Source organism: Enhydra lutris, unplaced genomic scaffold (genome assembly GCF_002288905.1).
Source record: "Enhydra lutris kenyoni isolate GAN:26980312 unplaced genomic scaffold, ASM228890v2 scaffoldscaffold10, whole genome shotgun sequence".
Classification (NCBI taxonomy): Eukaryota; Metazoa; Chordata; class Mammalia; order Carnivora; family Mustelidae; genus Enhydra; species Enhydra lutris.
The window spans coordinates 126544-144375 of record NW_019154094.1 but is presented as its reverse complement, the minus strand read 5'-3'; the positions used below and the strand labels follow the sequence as shown (position 1 = coordinate 144375).

The window sequence follows — 17832 nt, the reverse complement described above, 5'->3', positions numbered from 1 at the left end:
CAGGAAACAACATGTGTTGGAGAGGAGGTGGAGAAAGGGGAACCCTCTTACACTGTTGGTGGGAATGCGAGTTGGTGCAGGCACTTTGGAGAACAGTGTGGAGTTTCCTGAAGAAATTAATAATAGAGCTTCCCTATGACCCTGCAATTGCACTACTGGGTATTTACCCCAAAGATACAGATGGAGTGAAAAGAAGGACCATCTGTATCCCCAATGTTTATAGCGGCAATGGCCACAGTTGCCAAACTGTGGAAAGAACCAAGATGCCCTTCAACGGATGAATGGATAAGGAAGATGTGGTCCATATACACTATGGAGTATTATGCCTCCATCAGAAAGGATGAATCCCCAACTTTTGTAGCAACATGGACGGGACTGGAAGAGATTATACTGAGTGAAATAAGTCAAGCAGAGAGAGTCAATTATCATATGGTTTCACTTATTTGTGGAGCATAACAAATAGCATGGAGGACATGGGGAGTTAGGAGAAGGCAGTTGGGGGAAATTGGAAGGGGAGGTAAGCAATGAGAGACTATGGACTCTGAAAAAACAATCTGAAGGGTTTGAAGAGGTGGGAGGGTGGGAGATTATGCTGAGTGAAAAAAGTCAAGCAGAGAGAGTCAATTATCATATGGTTTCACTTATTTGTGGAGCATAAGAAATAACATGGAGGACTTGGGGAGATGGAGAGGAGAAGAGAGTTGGGGGAAATTGGAGGGGGGCATGAACCATGAAAGACTATGGACTGTGAAAAACAATCTGATGGTTTTGGAGGGGCGGGGGGTGGGAAGTTGTGTGAGCCTGGTGGTGGGTATTATGGAGGGCAAGTATTGCATGGAGCACTGGGTGTGGTGCATAAACAATGAATTCTGGTACAGTTAAAAATATTTAAAAAATAAAAAATTTAGGGGTGCCATGTGGCTCAGTGAGTTAAAGCCTCTGCGTTTGGCTCAGGTCATGATGCCAGGGTCCTGGGTTCGAGCCCCGTATTGGGTTCTCTGCTTGGCAGGGATCCGGCTTCCCCCTCTCTCTCTCTGCCTGCCTTCTGCCTACTTTTGTTCTCTGGATATCAAATAAATAAATAAATAATATTTTTTTAATATTTAAAAAATAATAGAGAAATTTTTAAAATAATAATAGAAAAATTTTTAAAAAATAATAGAGAAATTTTAAAAATAAGATGAATAAAAATTTAAAAATACAATAAAAGAAAGAAACAGAATGCATAAATAAATAAATAAATAAATACTGGGTTTAATGTGACTTTGCCATGTTCTCATTTATTGCCTACTATTACGTTCATCTGTGTGTATATTCCTTTCCTCTCCCCTCTTTGTTAGTTTTTTACAATAATAATGATAAATTATCCTTCCCTTTTATTTTTATAAAGATTTTATTCACTTATTTGAGAGAGAGAGAGCACAGCAGTAGGGGTAGTGGGACAGTGGGAGAGGGAGAAGCAGACTCCCTGCTGAGCAAGGAGCCTGATTCAAGGTCAACCCCAGGATCCTAGGAGCATGACCTTAGCCAAAGACAAATGCTTAACCAACTGAGCCTCCCAGGTGTCCTTCTTTCCTGTTCAAAACCAAAACATAGCTGCTATAAATCTTTCATGTAAAATGTGATTCTTTGATAACTATGAAATAGAGTCCATTCCTATGTATTTCCAGAAATTTCCATTTCTTACAATTCAACTTCACTAAATACCATTATCATATGATTTCACTCATATGTAAAATTTAAGAAACAAAAGAGAGGATCACAGATGAAGGGAGAGAAAATAAAATAAGATGAAATCAGAGAGGAAGACAATACATGAGAGACTTTTAACTGTAGGAAACACTGAGAGTTGCTGGAGTGGAGGTGGATGGGGGGATGGGGTAACTGGGTGATAGGCATTAAGGAGGGTTTGTGATATAACGAGCACTGGGTGTTATATGCAACTGACCTCTACCTCTGAAATCACTGACCTCTACCTCTGAAACCAATAATACATTATATGTTAACTAAATTGAATTTAAATAAAATAAAATTTAAAAAAGAATTCAGCTTCTCTATACAATTTCAAAAAACTCTGTTTACTAAGCTTTCTGTATTGTCCAATATACATACAGTTTTTCCCTTTGTCCCTTTTCATACATTCCCACAGTTCTTCCCAACCCTGATACAGAAATATTTAAAAACTTCTGTATCATTTACAGGACAACTTAGATACCTCAAAAATTATTTCCTTTCAAATGACATATATCATGCCATGTAAAATTTCCCTATGTCTTCCCAAAGAAATAATCATGAGTTCTATTATTCATATAGATAAAACTAAAGACATTTGGCATCTAAAGACATTTATATAATTTGGCATCTAAAGACATTTATATAATTTCATCATAGAGGAAAACACAAAATCAGTTTTCATGTTGAGTATTTTGTCATTCTTTTTTATTCCTTAACTGCTCTTCTGATCACATAGACTATATGTTCATCCCCTTTAAGCCTCAGCCTGTAGATAGTGATGGTATTGGCTAAGAATTCCTGTGACACTCACCTGGGCCTACAGTACTTGTGACTTAGCCCTGAGCTGATGTTCTGGATAAACTGTCCCTTGTCACTATTATTATTGTTGTTGTTGATATTGTTAACATATAACTGACATCACATTGCATTAATTTCTGGTGTACAAAGGAATGTTTCAATATCTGTATATATTGCAAAGTGATCAGAGTAAGTTCAGTCAAGTCCATCACAATATACAGTTATGAACTTCTTTCATGATGACAATTGTCAAGATTCCCTTTCCTAGCTACTTTCAAATCTACAATACTGTTTTGTTGGCTAGAGTCACCATGCTGGACATGACATCCCTATGACTTACTCATTTTATAACTGGAAATTTGAAGCTATTGACACTTTTGCCCATTTCACCCATTCCCCAACCTCAAGCTCCATCTACTGCCAATCAATTCTACATATCCACAAGCTTGGTTTGGTTTTGTCTTCTTTAAGATTCCACATATATGAGACCATAGTACTTATCTTCCTCTGTCTGACTTATTTCATTGAGCCTTATGACCTGAGTCCATCCATGCTGTCACAAATGCCAATATTTTATTCACTTGAATGGGTAAATTATATACCGTCACATATATTTTATATATAGAGAGAGCACAATTTTTTTGTTTTATTTTATTTTAATTCCAGTATAGTTAACATACAGTGTTACATTACCTTCACGTGTACAATATAGTGATTCAACACTTCCGTACATCACCTAGTACAGCACGCTTACTTTATCCATTCATCCACTGATGAACATCTGGGTTGTTCCCATGTTTGGGCTATTATAAGTATGTTGCCATGACATGGAGGTGTGCATATCTTTTTGAACATGGGTTATTCTTTTCTTCAGATAAATGCTCCCAAGTGGAAATGATGTATCATATGGTAGTTCTATTTTTAAGGTTTCAAGAAACTTCTACACTGTTTCCACAGTGGCTGCAATTTCCATTTTCACCAGCAAAGCACAGGATTCCCTTTTCTCCACATCCCACCAACATTTGTTGTTTCTTCCCTTTTTGATACTGACCATTTCAAGAGGAGCGAGATGATATCTCATTGTGGTTCTGATTTGCATTTCCCTGGTGAGTAGTGATGTTGAGAATCTTTTCATGTACCTGTTGGCCATCTGTACGTCTTCTTTGGCAAAATGTCTATTCAGATCCTCTGCCCATTGTTTAGTCAGTTTGTTTGTTTGTTTGTTGCTGTTGAGTTGTAGGAGTTATTTATATATTTAGAATATATCATATATATATATATATATATATATATATATATATACACACCCTTATCAGATATATGATTTGCAAATATTCTCTGCCATTTAGGAAGTTGACTTTTCATTTTGTTGATGGTTTCCTTTGGTATGCAGAAGTCTTTAGTTTGAGGTAGACCTGTTTATTTTTGCTTTTGTTCCCTTGCTTTTGGTGGGATATTCTAAAACTCATTGTCAAGACCAATATGGTTTCTTCCGGCCTTTTATGGCTTTGGGTCCTACATTCAAGTCTTTAATCCATTTTGATTTAGTTTTGCCTCTGATATAAGATACTGGTCCTGTTTCATTCTTTTGCATATGGCTGTCCAGTTTACTCAATACCATTTATTAAAGAGACTATTCTTTCCTTGTATATCCTTGGCTCTTTTCTTGTGAACTAATTACACACATATTTGTCAGTTTATTTCTGGGTTCTCTATTCTGTTACATTGACTTGTGTGTTTTTGTGCTATTATCATACTCTTTTGATTACCATAGCTTTATAATATACTGTGAAATCAAGGGGTATGGTGCCTCCAGCTTTTCTCTTCTTCCTATGACTGCTTTGGTTCTTTGGGGTTTTTGTGATTCCCTAAACATTGTGGGAGTTTTTGTTATATTTCTGTAAAAATGACATTAGAATTTTGATAAGGAATGTGTTGAGTCCACAGATTGCTTTAGGTAGTATGTACATTTTATTTTATTTTATTTTTTATTTTTTTAATTTTTTTTTAATTTTCAGCATAACAGTATTCCTTGTTTTTGCACCACACCCAGTGCTCCATGCAATCTGTGTCCTCTCTAATACCCACCACCTGGTTCCTCCAACCTCCCACCCCACCCCCCGCCACTTCAAACCCCTCAGATTGTTTTTTAAGAGTCCATAGTCTCTCATGGTTCACCTCCCTTTCCAATTTCCCCCAACTCCCTTCTCCTCTCTAACTCCCCTTGTCCCCCATGCTATTTGTTATGCTTTACAAATAAGTGAAACCATATGATAATTGACTCTCTCTGCTTGACTTATTTCACTCAGCATAATGCCTTCCAGTCCCGTCCATGTTGCTACAAAAGTTGGGTATTGATCCTTTCTGATGGAGGCATAATACTCCATTATGTATACAGACCACATCTTCCTTATCCATTCATCCATTGAAGGGCATCTTGGTTCTTTCCACAGTTTGGCGACCATGGCCATTGCTGATATAAACATTGGGGTACAGTTGGCCCTTCTTTGGGAATGCAAGTTGGTGGAGCCACTTTGGAGAACAGTGTGGAGATTCCTCAAGAAATTAAAAATAGAACTTCCCTATGACCCTGCAATTGCACTACTGGGTATTTACCCCAAAGATAGAGATGTAGTGAAAAGTATGTACATTTTAATATATTAATTCTTCTAATCAGTGAGCATGCCATAACTTTCTATTTACTTGTGTCATCTTCAGTTTTTTCCATCAATATCTAATTGTTTTCACTGTACAGGTTTTGTGTCTTTCTGTGTCCTTAGTTAAATTTATTTTCAGGTATTTTATTCTAGTTGTTGCAGTGGTAAATGGGATTGTTTTCTTGATTTTTTAAATGAATACTTTGTTATTAGTGTATGGATATGCAATCAATTTTTATATATTGACTTTATGACCTACAGCATTCATTAATTAATTAAAACTGATTTTTTTCTTTTAAACAATTTCTTGAAATATGATTATACAATATAAACTAAACAGATTTAAAATGCAAAATTTTCTGGATTCAAGGAATGATACAAAAATTAAGAGTGCATACTCTTTCAGTCCATTTGTATATAGGTCAAGAGAGTGCACAAAAGTTTTAAAATTTTGTTACATAATTGTAAAAAATGTCATAAACTAGAATCCTTTGTTTCCTTATTTCTGATGGTGATGTGTATTAATAGACCTAATTCGGGTGGATGTTGCTGGGAATAAATACAGTGTTTGAAAATAGTTGATGAGTCTACTAAGTCTTTCATGGGTGAGGAGGGCATGTACATACATGTATGTGTGCATTTGTACATTATTTCATACAAATACACTTTTACATATTTATGTACAACACACACTCAGTAATACCATCCTTTATGTTGAAAGGACATTTGAAAGAAATTTGGAGAGGATAGAAATAAAAAGAGTGAGTATTTAATTAGCATTAATTAAAAGGATGTAGAAATTTAGACAGAAAGACAAGAATGGCCTAACTTAATTTAATTTTTTAAAGATTTTTAAATTTATTTGTGTGTGAGAGAGAGAGAGAGAAAGCACTAATGGTATGGGGCAGAAGGAGAGGGAGAGAGAACCTTAAGAAGATGTCCCACTGCACAAAACCCTATGTGGGGCTCAATCTCATCACCTGAGATTATGATCTGAGCCAAAACCAAGAGTCTGATGCTTAACCCACTTCACCACTCAGTCCTCCGGTGAATGTAACTTTAGTAATAAATCCCTTTTTCTAATGTGAATGCACAAAGGGCTCAAAGTCAGAATTTATATTTAAATCTGAAGTCACAAGGCCCCTGACTGGCTCAGTCAGTGGAGCATGCAATTTTTAACCTCAGAGTGTAAAATTCAAGTCCGACTTTGGACATAGAGTTTACTTATTAAGCAAACAAGCAAACAAATAAATAAGTCACATTTATATTTTAGCAATGGGGAATTCACTTTTACTATTCCCCTTAAGCAGTGGAGCAGAAGCTCAAACTGAATTTATTTTGTTGTTTCTGTTGTTGTTTTCAGTTAAGCTTGAATTTCAACACAAAATGCCCTTACCCAAGAAAATAGAAATGAATTAATTCAGAGACCAAAATTTGCTTTCCTCCAAAACTATTTTGTTGGATAAATATCTATATTTCATTCTTATTTCTGCTGTAGCAAATTACCACACTCGAGGCTTCAAGAAACAAATTTTTGCTCTTACAGTTTTGGAGATGGGAAGACTGAAATAAGTCTCAGTGGGCTAAAATCAAGATGTCTGCAGGGCCTGGATCCTTCTGGATGCTCCAAGAAATCTCTGCTCTGCTTTCCTTCCTATTGCAGTTTCTAGTGATAACAAGCATTCTTTGGCTCATTACCCTTTCTTCATCTTCAAAGCCAGCAATGTGACATCTTCATGTCTCTCTGATCCAACTATTCTGCCTTCCTGTCCCACATTCAGAGGACCAGGATGATTACATTAGTTCCAAATGCATTATTTTGGCCAATCTAAGTTTAAGGACTGCTGATTAGCAGCATTATTCCATTTGCTACCTTAAACCCCTCTTCCTATTAAAAAAAATAACATATTCAAAGTTTTTAGGGATTAGAATGTGAATAACTTCAGGTGGCTCTTATTCTGCATACTAGAAAGTCTTTTGCAGGGTACCTGGGTGGCCTAGACAGTTAAACATCTGACTCTTGATTTGCACTCAGGTCATGATCTCAGTGTCCTGAGATTGAACGCTGCATCAAACATCACAACTGGCATGAAGTTTTCTTTTTTTTTTTCCCTATTTTTATTTGTTTATTTATTTATTTATTTAATTTTTTAAATTGGCATATAATGTACTACTAGCCTCAGGGGTACAGGTCTGTGAATTGTCAGGCTTACACACTGGCATGAAGTTTTCTTAAGATTTTTCTTTCCCTCTCTGCTCCTCCCTCTGGCCCCAAAAAGCTCTCTCTCTCTTAAAAAAGAAAAGTTGGGGCGCCTCGGTGCCTCAGTGTGTTAAAGCCTCTGCCTTAAGGTCAGATCATGATCCCAGGGACCTGGGATCAAGCACCGCATCAGGCTCTCTGCTCAGTGGGGAGCCTGCTTCCTCCTCTCTCTCTGCCTGCCTCTCTGCCTACTAGTGATCTCTGTCTGTCAAGTAAATAAATAAAAAATTCTTTAAAAAAAAGTGTTTTCCAAAAGTATATTATTTTATGCCACTCAAGTGTCCTTATATAAAATAAATAAACATACCCTAATGTTTATAGCAGCACTATCCTCAATAGCCAAAATATGAAAAGAGCCCAAATGCCCAAAGGCCCATCAACTGATGAATTGATAAAGATGTGGTATATATACACAATGGAATATTACTCAGCCATGAAAGAATGAAATCTTGCCATTTGCAACAACATGGTAGGAACTAGAAGGTATTATGCTAAGTGAAATAAGTCAGTCATAGAAAGAAAAATACTATATTTCACTCATATGTGGAATTTTATTCTGGTGGTGGGTATTAAGGAGGGCACTTATTGCATGGAGCACTGGGTGTCATGCACAAACAATGAATCTTGGAACACTGAAAAAATAAAATTAAATTAAAAACAAAAACATAAGATGTACTATGTGTTGGCTAACTGAATTTAAATTAAAAGATTAAAGCAAATTAAGAAAGAGAAGTGGGATAAGGTGCTGTGAGTTTAGATCTCTGAAAGTCAGAAGTCACAGAAAAAGAGTGGGAAAAACTTCACCCAGCTTATCAGCCAGTATCCTAGCAACAGAAATTCAAAAAGAAAAATTTTCTTTCTGTCCACACTAGTGTCCCGCAGTGATATCATATGCCTAAAGGTGGGAGGAGCAAGAGAAATATGCTTAATGAGCAGACCAAAGCAGCTGTAAATACCTCCTCTGCTGCAGTCCCACAGCGTGGGCAACCTCAGACTGGACAAGACCTGGTCTTTCCTTGTGCAGTCCTAAGTCTGGGTGGGGCACTGAAGTTTGACCCATTCCTGCTCTCTTATCTGGGGACAGAGCTTCATCCTCCATCATCTATCAACCAGACAGGTATTTTGATTTCCATGTAGAGGGCTTCTTCTCAGACACCTTATCTAGATGAGTTTTACCATCCAGTAGGGACAGGGCAGGAGAAGGTCAAGACAAGAAAGTCAAGAGCATTTACCGGAGGTCATTTGAGGGCCAATCCAGCATAGCCCAGAGATGAGAGTTTGCTGTGGCTGTTTTCTGGCTTGATTAAGAAATTTATTGATTGATTCATTTATGTATTTACGATGCTAAAATAGAAATGTATATTGAACTAAGATATGCAAGGTTCAAACTTAACTACTAAATGATAATAATAGAAATCCAATTAGACAGGGGATGGGAAGCATAAAAGTAGAACGTGAGACCAAGGATTTTTGTACTTAACCAGAGTAGAAAAGTCAAGTATTAGCTGTGGAGAGATATACAGTGAAGTGAGGCCATGTCTTTTCAAGTTTAAGATGGGACATATTAGACTACGGTTCCATACTGAGGAGAAAATCCAGATGAAAGAATTATCACAAGTACATCCTTGCAAGACCAGTACATCAAACATACATATCACAGTACTTCCTTCACTTGAGTATTTAAATGAAATTTTTAAGTATATTGTGTGAAAAGGGACATGCTAATGAACTTCCTCTCCTACTACCTGATTACCGGTGAGCCTGAATATGGTCTGGCTTGGCTAGCCACTCACTTTCTCTGTTGAAATTTATCTGTGGGAGTCCCTGGGTTTTTTAGAGTGTGGCAGAGTGGTTTTATCCCCGTTTTTTTATTGTGTTCTTTCAAGCAAAGAATTTCTGTTTATTTCACCAATTTAGCTATTTGCTATTATCCTTTTTTATGTATGTGTAGACATATTTTTGCAGAATGAGCGAGAGTGTATGAGTTTCTTGTGGTAAAATCTGTGCATTAGTAATAATATATTCCATCCACTACTTTTCTAGAATTGACTCTCACCTTAATACTCTTCACTTGTGAATACTTGCTTTCCAAAAAATGGAAGTGAATGTGCTTCCTCATACTTACTGTTTACAAATCACCCATTATACATATTTCAACTAGTGTTCACGTCTCTATATTCCCTATTGTGACTTTTTTTTTTTTTTTTGCTATTAGCTGTTTTATTTGGAAATAATGAGTTGGCATTGTATTTTATTTTTTTCTTTTCTAGATTTTTTTAAATCATTTTTTAATTTATTTTCAGCATAACAGTATTCATTGTTTTTGTACCACACCCAGTGCTCCATGCAGTCCGTGCCCTCTCTAATACCCACCACCTGGTTCCCCCAGATCTTCCCACCTCCCCACCTCTTCAAACCCTTCAGATTGTTTTTCAGAGTCCATAGTCTCTCATTGTTCACTTCCCCTTCTGATTTCCTATTGTGACCTTTTATTATTGAATCTATTTCTAAAATAGATATGACATCACATGAAGGTATTTTTCTTTACATTTGACCAAGAATCACCTATACTTTCCATAAACATAGTTTCCCCATATATCTCCATGTGAGATAATACTAATTGTGCTTTTCTCCACATTAAAAGGCTTTCGAATTATTTTATTCCCAAGTCTTTGGCAATCTAATTTGTATTTGGATCCATGTCAATTTCATTAAATTATTCCTCTTTTCAATCTTTTTGTTCAGAATTTGGTTTTGGGCCTTCTTTCAATTTTTTTTTATTCCCTTTGAAAATTTTTTTTTTATTTTAGTATAATTAACATACCACATAATAGTTTCAGGTGTACAATGTAGTGATCCAACAATTCTATACATTTCTATCATGATAAGCATATTCTTTTTTTTTTATTTAAACTTTTATTTTTTCAGTGTTCCAAGATTCATTGTTTATGCACCACGCCCAGTGCTCCATGTAATACATGCCCTCCTTAATACCCACCACCAGGCTCACTGAACTCCCCACCCCACGCCCCTCCCAAACCCTGTTTGTTTTTCAGGATCCACAGTCTCTCATGGTTCATCTCCCCCTCCAATTTACTACAACTGCCTTCTCCTTTCCTTCTCCCAATGCCCTCCATGTTATTCCTTATGCTCCACAAGTAAGTGAAACCATATGATAATTGACTCTCTCTGTTTGATTTATTTCACTCAGCATAATCTCAACTTCTTTTCAGACAGTTGTTTTGTGCCACTCAGCTTAAACTAAATGCATTTCTACTGTTCTTTATTTTGAAAGGTTTCATTTCTTTTTTTTAATCATTTTTTAAAATTTATTTTCAGTGTAACAGTATTCATTGTTTTTGTACCACACCCAGTGCTCCATGCAATCCGTGCCCTCTCTAATACCCACCACCTGGTTCCCCAACCTCCCACCCCCCACCCCTTCCAACCCCTCCAGATTGTTTTTCAGAGTCCATAGTCTCTCACTGTTCACCTCCCCTTCCAATTTCCCCCAACTCCCTTCTCCTAACTCCCCATGTCCTCCATGCTATTTGTTATGCTCCACAAATAAGTGAAACCATATGATGATGGACTCTCTCTGCTTGACTTATTTCAGGTTTCATTTCTTTTAAAACTATTCTTTTCTAGGGACACCTGGGTGGCTCAGTTGGTTGAGCATCTGCCTTTGGCTCAGGTCATGATCCCAGGGTCCTGGGATCGAGTCCCACATTGGACTCCTGCTCAGCCAGGAGTCTGCTTCTCTCTCTGCCTGCAGCTCCCCCTGCTTGTGCTCTCCCCCCCAACAAATAAATAAATAAAATCTTTTAAAACATAAAAATTAAATTATTCTGTGCTATACACACTTACATATTCATGCACTTTCAACTGGCTGTGTGAAAAGACACCTCTGCATATTGTAAGTACTCATTGTGTTCTAGCACAACCTTTTTTTCTAGCTTTTTTCTCCCAGTCCTTCTGACTCAGGGTTACTGTCTACACATCCCTCTACTCAACCAGGTAGTGCTCATTCATTATTTCAGTGCCTGCATGACATTAAATGGTGTGACTGTGCCATTTAAACTTCTGATGACTTTTTCTTTTATTTTTTTAAAGATTTTATTTATTTATTTGACAGACAAAGACCACAAGTAGGCAGAGAGGCAGGCAGAGAGAGAGGAGGAAGCAGGCTCCCTGCTGAACAGAGAGCCCGACACGGGGCTCGATCCCAGGACCCTGAGATCATGACCTGAGCCGAAGGCAGAGGCTTAACCCACTGAGCCACCCAGGTGCCCCGATTTTTTTCTTTTCTTATTAAATTATGATTATGTCAATGGTACAAAAATTTTCAAATAGTTAAAACTATGTTTCACTACCAAAGATGATTTTGTCTCCAGGAAACATTGAGCAATGTACAAAGACATTTTGGGATGTCATCCTGGGAGGGGTGCATGTAGGCCAGGGGTGATGTAAACATACCAAAAGGCTCAGGACACAGCCCACCACAGAGAAATTTCTAGCCCAGAATGTCCATAGAGCAGATTGAGAAAGAGGGAGTTAAAGAATATCTGTATTTTTAAAATGTTTTATTTTCTTAAGTAATCTCTATACCCATCATTGGGCTTGAATTCATAATCCCAAGATCAAGAGCCCATAATCTACTGAATGAGCCAGCCAGGCTCCCCAAAGAGCATCTATATTTTTAATATTTGTAACTGTCTTCAGAGCCACACCAAGATATTGTAACACTTCACAATTCTGACAGCAGAATTAGAAAGTATCCCTTTGCCATTTGTTAAAAGTTCCAACCCCAAGATCAATGTGATAGCCCTTTGAGGGTTTTCCCAGAGTAATGAGTGTGATAGAAATTTCTTGCTGAATTTTTAAACTATTAGTGAGCCCAAGTGAAGATTCCTATTTTTGATCACCATGTCTATTAACCTACTATTACTATTATATGTTTGCATTGTATATGCCTATTTATCTGTAGTTATCAGCATCCCAAATAATTGCTGTGAATCAGTTTCTCTAATGACTTTTAGTTAGGTATTTTTTTAACCATAAAATAGTTTTAAATTTTCTTTAGTTAAATATATCTATCATCTTACTTCTAAGGTTTCAACCTTAATTATGGTGGCCGGTCCACCTCTGGATTTTAAATGTGGGTTTCTAGATGTGTATCTAAAATGGAATGGTTACTCCTAAACTGTGAGTTTATTCCTCTTGATTTTTGTGAGATATGTGAGATAAGGAACCTCTTCACTCCCTTCCACGTGGAATACAATTTGTGCCAACTTCCATCAACAATTTACTCTTTTCCAATTAAATTGAAATGCAAATTTGTCATATATTACATATCCATATATACAACATGATTGCAAATGCAAGTTGGTACAGGCAATCTGAAAAGCAGTATATGGAAGTTCCTCGAGATTTTAAAAATAGAGCTACCCTATGACCCAGTAATTGCAGTATCGGGTATTGACCCCAAAGATGCAGACGTAGTGAAAATAAGGGGAACTAACACACCAATGTTCATAGCAGCAATGTCCACAATAGTTAAACTGTGGAAAGAGAGGTGCCTGGGTGGCTCAGTCAGCTAAGTGACTGCCTTCAGCTCAAGTCATGATTCCAGGGTCCTGGGATTGAGTCCCACATCAGGCTCCTTGCTTAGTGGGCAGCCAGCTTCTCCCTCCCTCTGCCTGTCACTCTGCCTGCTTATTCTTTCTGTGTGTGTGTGTGTGTGTGTGTGTGTGTGTGTGTGTGTGTGTGTGTGAAATAAATAAAATCTTTAAAAAAAAACTGTGGAAAAAGCCGAGATATCCTTAAACAGATAAGTGGATAAAGATGTTCATATATACAATGGAATATTACTAAGCCAACCGAAAAGATGAATATCTATCACTAACATCGACATGGATAGAGCTAGACTGTATTATGCTAAGTGAAATAAGTCAGTCAGAGAAAGACCATTATCATATGTTTTCACTCATGTGTGGGACATAGGGAATACTACAGAGGACAGCAGGTGAAGGGAGGAAAACTAAAGGGAAAGAAATCAGAGAAGGAGACAAACCATATGAGATTTGACTCCAGGAAACAAACTGAGGATTGAAGAAGGGGAAGTGGGTAGGGAGATCGGGTAACCAGGTGATGGGCATTAAGAAAGGTACATGATGTGATGAGCACTGGGTGTTATATGCACCTAATGAATCATTGAATATTATATCAAAAAGTATGATATGCATATGTTGACTAATTGAATTTAAATTAAAAAAGAAAATATTTTTAAAGAGTAAAAAAATAATTAAATAAAAGTAAATATCCACATATAATAAGACCTAATTCCATAATGTGGCATACTAAAGGAGCATCTTCTTTGTGCCAGAAATTTCTTTTTTTATATATTTTATTTTATTTTTTTCAGTGTTTCAAGATTCATTGTTTGTGCACCATGCCCACTGCTCCATGCAATACGTGCCCTCCTTAATACCCACCACCAGGCTCACCCATCTCCTCACCCCCTCCTTTCCAATACCCTCAGTTTGTTTCTCGGAGTCCACAGTCTCTCATGCTTCATCTCCCCCTCCAATTTCCCACAATTCACTTTTCCTCTCCTTCTCCTAATGTCCTCCATGTTATTCCTTATGGTCTACAAGTAAGTGAAACCACATGATAATTGACTCTCTCTGTTTGATTTATTTCATTCAGCATAATCTCCTCCAATCCCATCCATGTTGATATAAAAGTTGAGTATTCATCCTTTCTGATAGAGGCATAATATTCCATTGTATATATGGACTATATATTCTTTATCCATTCATCTGCTGAAGGTCATCTTGGATCTTTCCATAGAACTTTATTTATTAGACCCTTTCATTACAAGATATTGGGGAATTTTATTATTTGTCCATGTTGATTTTGTGGAATTACTGCTTCTGTAGATACTGTTTCAGTTATTTCTCTAAACTCCCTTCAATGTTATTGAAACTGCTCTTTAACCTGGTTTTATCTCCTCTGACATTCTTTGCATTTCATAATGTTTGATTTTCTTGAATTTGTTTCTATATAAGTGCATATACATTCACACCCATAAAGAAAAAGATGAATAGTACAGATGAAGTCCCTGTTGCTTTGATCCTTACATCAGAACAGACAAAAGCACAGTGAGATGTGAGTCCAAGATAATGTCCTTCAGTAAGTCACATGAAGAGTATTCACAATAAGAGAATAGATTGTCAAGGGGTATGTAGGATTTCACAGAGTCTGGGGAGGCCTTTGCGTGGTGGACAAGGAACAGAACCATGAGTAGTTGTGCTCATTGGAATTATCAAGAAAATGACTAAAACCCAAAGGCTAATAATGACAAATAAACAACAACAACAAATGGTGTCATTTAAGAAAAGTAATAAAGAGGCTTTCCTCATCCTCTATTGAACCAAACAAAAACCAACTCATCAAATAATCATGGAATAGGCACAGGAAAACAAGTCTTCTGCTGTCTGCTTTCTGATAATAAAAATGCCAATTTTTGTGAAGTGTTGGTTATTCTCTTTACTCTTTTTTTCTTGTGATGTTCAATCTGTAAGGTGTTTTACATCATAAAGATGTCACTACTTTTGTCTTTTGGACAATTTATTTTTGCTCTTTTATTAATTTTTCTGGGTACAAATGGGATAAAACCAGGATTGCATGCCACCAGCACCAAGGAAGCTCTCATTCCTCAGTCTCTCAGGACAACTGAGTTTATTAGATCATTTTATTCTTTATGTACATCTCATTTCTCCATCTCCCTCTCTCTCCTTCTATCTATCTATCTATCTATCTATCTATCTATCTATCTATCTATCTATCATCTATCATCTATCTCTTCTCTTATTGAACACAACTGTTAATGTTTCCTTACACACAGGTTAGAAAATGGCCATTCCAAAGTGGAACCCCAAGATTTATCTTTGGGAAGCTACCAATAGGGATTTCTGGGTACTATTTTTACATTTCTTATAGGAAATGTAATTTGATGTGTATGCATTCATGTCCTAGATAGTGCATTGAACAGGCTGGGGGTAGGTAAGAAGGGCATAGAGTAACACACACCAAGAGGACATGGTATGTTCTGTTTTGTGTATATGACTGTGTGTGTGTGTGTGTGTGTGTGTGTGTGTGTGTGTGCCTGTGTGAGCACGCACCTTGATGGGTGAGAGCAGTCCTCAGAGCAGGGATACACAGGCCCCTCTATTTCTTTTTTTCCCAATGTTCCAAGATTCAGTTCAAGGTGACCCTTATTATAATACACAGCCCAAATTCAACTAACAGATGATACTAAGAAGGAATGTTCAATTGACTGGACCCTATTACAATGAGATTCATAAAATGCAAGAGGTACATAGTGCAGACAAAGAACTCCCTGTGTCTTGAAATTTAAGCAGCTGTGAAGCCACATGGTTTTAAGAAATTCACTTCCACCACTTCTCATCACTCTCCTTCTTGTCCATTCCCCTCAATGCACTGACTTTCTTCTGAGCCTTGATTTTCTGACAGGAGGACATCATCACGGGCTTTGCACCAGCCGTTTGCTCTGCCAGGAACACTTCATGTCTTTCACCCTCTCTTCCTTGAGGTCTTTGTTCAAATGATACCTTCTTATCCAATCTTGACTGAACACACAACCTAACACCCCACCCACTCTCTCTTTTAAGCTGTTTCTGTTTCTTCATAGCACCTGTTCCAATCTTGGGATTATTTAATCTTTAAACCTGCTTCTATCCTATTACCATCATTGAATTGTAGGAACTTTTGCTCTTCAGCACCCTCTACTTTATCACTAAGAATTTCCAAAACAGGTGAACACTCCACAAATTCCAGAATGCATAAAATAACTTCTTATTTAAACTGTACAATAACTGATCTTTGGGGGATATATATGTTGTTGGGATGGAAATTGCTAATCATACAGGACATGGGGATCCCCTCAAAGGGCCCAGATCCATTAAAAAATATTGAAATTAGCTTCTTGACTGGAAAATATACTCTGTAGCATTTCCAGAATCTGAGCAAAGTGCATTTGTGTGAAAATTTGTCCTTTTATTTTCCCCTGTGCTGGTAGTCACCTCCACCACATGGATCCAGGAAACTACACAGGAATTTCAGAGTTTCTTCTTTTGGGATTATCCGAGGAACCAGAACTGCAGCCCCTCATTTGGGGCTTTTCCTCTTTATGTACCTGATCACTGTGTTTGGAAACCTGCTCATCATTCTGACTGTCAACTCTGACTCCCACCTCCACACACCCATGTACTTCTTCCTCTCCAACCTGTCCTTCTCTGACATCTGTTTCACCTCCACCACCATCCCCAAGATGCTGTGGAACATCCAGACTCAGAGCAAAGTGATCACTTATGAAGGCTGCCTCAGCCAGATGTACTTTTTCACTCTCTTTGTAGGATTAGACAACTTTCTCTTGACTGTGATGGCTTATGACCGCTTTGTGGCCATCTGTCATCCACTAAACTACATGATCATCATGAACTCCTGGCTCTGTGGACTGCTGGTTCTGGTGTCCTGGTTCCTGAGTGTCTTGCATTCCACATTACAAACCTCAATGGTGTTGCAGCTGTCCTTCTGTAGAGTCTTAAAAATCCCCCACTTTTTCTGTGAACTCAAACAGATGATACAACTTGCTTGTTCTGACACCTTTCTCAATAACATGGTGATGTATTTTGCAGTTATGTTGCTGGCTGTTGTTCCCTTTGCAGGGATCATTTACTCTTACTGTAAGATAATTTCCTCCATATATGGGATCTCATCAGCTCAGGGCAAGTATAAAGCATTTTCCACCTGTGCATCTCACCTCTCAGTTGTCTCTTTATTTTATTGTACAAGTCTAGGAGTATACCTTAGCTCTGCTGCTAACCAGGGATCCCACTCAAGTGTAGTAGCTTCAGTCATGTACACTGTGGCCATGCCCATGCTGAACCCCTTCATCTACAGCCTCAGGAACAAAGACATAAAGGAGGCTTTGATGCAATTCTCTGGAAGGGCAGGTCTAAAAGGACCAATTGTCCTGGGTATGAAAAATTGTGCAGAATCACCAAGCACATAGTCTGAGCCAAGTGTTGACATTTTTTTAAAAATCAGATTCAGGGGACGCCTGGGTGGCTCCGTTGGTTAAGCAGCTGCCTTCGGCTCAGGTCATGATCCCAGCGTCCTGGGATCGAGTCCCACATCGGGCTCCTTGCTCGTCAGGGAGCCTGCTTCTCCCTCTGCCTCTGCCTGCCATTCTGTCTGCCTGTGCTCGCTCTCTCTCCCTCTCTCTCTCTGACAAATAAATAAATAAAATCTTTAAAAAAAATCAGATTCAGGAAGTGGAACTTGCCTTCTCTATTT

At 37.7% G+C, this 17832-nt stretch overlaps 1 pseudogene across 1 annotated transcript; it reads left to right on the top strand.

The window, feature by feature from the left end:
• Positions 1–16565: 16565 nt before the first annotated feature.
• Positions 16566–17548, top strand: LOC111143915 (annotated as a pseudogene). The gene has a single exon (XR_002640348.1). The product of XR_002640348.1 is annotated as an olfactory receptor-like protein OLF4 (transcript).
• Positions 17549–17832: the final 284 nt, after the last annotated feature.